The 2,847-nt window shown below is 50.0% G+C and overlaps 1 pseudogene; it reads left to right on the top strand.

Moving 5' to 3' along the window:
- Nucleotides 1–476: 476 nt before the first annotated feature.
- On the top strand, nucleotides 477–1,881 carry LOC112161790 (annotated as a pseudogene).
- Nucleotides 1,882–2,847: the final 966 nt, after the last annotated feature.

Here is a 2,847-nt window from a genome sequence, read left to right as displayed (position 1 = left end):
GACTTGGGACTTGACTCGGACTTGCAAAATGATGACTTGGTCCCACCTCTGCTGCCCAGGAAGGTGCCCCCTTTCTCAGCTGCACCGCATCAGACCTTCGCTGTGGCTCGATTGGCTTTTCTTATCCCCAGGCGTCAGCCCCAACCACAGTCGGACGACCGCGGTCACAGCAAACCCACGGAACTGAAAGGCGCGTGGACCAAGAAGCCGTTTGCTCCCAAGGTCTCACCAGGAAACCAGCCGGCCCCGTCAAGCACCGGGAGCTCGAACAAAAAGAGACGTGCCACCTGAGAAAAACACAAAAAGAGGAACAGAACGGTAAGAGCCTGCAGAGCTGCACATGAGCCCCCCCCCCCGGCACTAGAGCCCATGTTGCTTGGAACGAGAAGTGCATGGCCCATGCACATGCACTCCGTACTGCTCGCTCATTTTCCGAAGCCACCACTTCTTGGCCCGCTGTCAGCAAACGCACGAGCATGGCGAGACTGTGGGGCTTCCAGCTGGGTGATGAAAACTGTAACCAGAGGTTACAGGCTTCCGTTTGAAAGACGTGTACTTTCACATCCCTATTTAACCCTTGCACAGAAAGTATCTACGGTTTGCCTTTCAGGGGAAGACATACGAATATGTGGTTCTCCCGTTTGGCCTCAACGTACATAGACGACTGGCTTCTTGCAGCGAAATTTGCCAGAGAACTCTCTGCACACGCAGAGCTGCTTACATCACACTTGATCGCATTGGGTTTCACTATAAACTGGGACGTCTTGATTCCAGCCCAAACGATCACCTTTATCGGGTTTAGAGCGACTGTCCGCGGACAGAGTGAGAGCCTTACGGGCTTCTCTGGCGCTGATCTGAAGGGGGACGTGTCTCCGGTTCAGGCAGTGGCTCAGACTGCTGGATCTGATGGTGTCTGCATTAATACTGGTCCTGTTAGGTCGTCTATACATGCAGCCGTTTCAGCGGTGGGTGGCGTCGCTCAATCTGAGCCCCGCTCGACACGCCCATCGCAGAGTTCATGTAACGGTAACATGCGCTGTCACCCTCCATCTGTGGAGGAGCGTGCACTTCCTAAGCAGCGGCGTAACCATGGGAACCATCCTAACAAGGAAGATTGTGACCACGGATGCTTCGTTAATAGGCTGGGGAGCCACACACAAGGCATGACAGTGAACGGTTCATGGAGCTCTCACATGCAGTCAGTCCGGCCGTGTCTCTGGCACTGAAGCACTTTCTGCCCCGCTTGAAGGGGGAACATGTTCTGGTCAGAACTGACAATACCACTGTAGAGGCATATATCAACAAACAGGGGGGGGCTGCGCTCACGTCGTCTGCACATGTTAACACACAGACTGATAGTGTGGAGCAGCTCTTGCCTGCTGCCACTGAGAGCCATCCATGTTCCGGGCATAATGAACCGCGGGGCGGATCTACAGTCCAGGGGCAACCCTCACTACAGAGTGGAAGCTCCACAGCGATGTGGTGGCTCAGATATGGACCATCTACGGTCGAGCAGAGATCAACTTTTTTTTGCGTCGGAGAATGCGCAGTGTCCCAAGTTTTACTCCCTGACCGATCAGGGCTCCCCACTGGGATTGGACGCATTAGCGCACGAATGGCTGAGGGTCCTACTGTATGCGTTTCCTCCACTGGAGTTGATACCCCCCACCCTGGCCAGGGTGTGAGGTGGGCACCAGTCTCTCATCCTGATAGCTCCACGCTGGCCTGGGAAACCCTGGCTAGCGGAGATTTTTTCAGCTGCTGAACAGAGAACCATGGCCACTTCCCCTCCACAGGGACCTGCTGTGGCAGGCGCGCTGGGAAATCTTCCATCCTCATCCAGGTCATATGGCACTATGGGCCTGGCCTGTGAGAAGTTAAACCTGACCGCCACTGGTCTCCCACAAAACGTTGTGTATACGATTCAAAACGCCAGAGCTTCCTCTACACATTTGGTATATGATGGAAAATGCCGTGCGTTTGAGGACTGGTGCGCTAAAACCGCTGTGGTGGCTTATCAGAGTTCTGTAGCTGACATTCTGTCATTTCTGCAGAACCTGTTGGACAAGTGTCTAGCTTTCTCCACCATTTTGGAGCGTTAGGTTAATTTCTTAACCTAACGTTCTTATTTATTTATTTATTTATTTTACGTGTCGTGTCCAGCAGCTGAGCAAACAGATACGGGGTGAGAGCCTCCAGTATTAGGCAGATTTACTGTCACATCAGGGATTTGAGTATAAACCCCTGTTGTATTCAATGCTAAACTTTATTTATATTGATTATGCTTTTTTGGACCGGACGGAAAAGAAGAAGAGGGGGGTAAAAGGGGGTTGTTTAGAGAAAAAAAAAAAAGATGGCAATAGAGGGAAACAACATCATAAAACATCCAGGTCTACATAATAAACTAGAATGGGCGGGGCTTGTCTACACACACTCTGTAGTTACACACATCTGTTGGTTGAGATAGTCTCCATATTTAAAATAGTCAGAATGTACACAATATAACTGCAGCTCACACACTTAATCATTCAAATCGACACAAATAAAGCCTTTCATTCTGTCATACAAACTATTAGTGCAAAGGTGAGCTGACACCTGTGCTCAGGTGAGTGTTTATGGTTTCCTAATGTGGATAAGGACGGAATGTACAATCATCATTTAAAAAACATAGCTAAACTGAGTCCAATTGTATCACGTTCTGAGATGGAGATGCTTATTCATGCTTTTATTTCCTCCCGTCTTGATTATTGCAACTCCATCTTTACATGTCTCAGTAAAAAATCTCTAGAACGGCTTCAGGTTGTCCAGAACGCTGCTGCACGGCTTTTAACTAAATCCTCCAAGTAT

The sequence above is a fragment of the Oryzias melastigma genome, linkage group LG15 (genome assembly GCF_002922805.2).
Source record: "Oryzias melastigma strain HK-1 linkage group LG15, ASM292280v2, whole genome shotgun sequence".
NCBI lineage: Eukaryota > Metazoa > Chordata > Actinopteri > Beloniformes > Adrianichthyidae > Oryzias > Oryzias melastigma.
The sequence above is the reverse complement of the archived record's forward strand: the minus strand, read 5'-3'. Positions and strand labels throughout refer to the sequence as shown.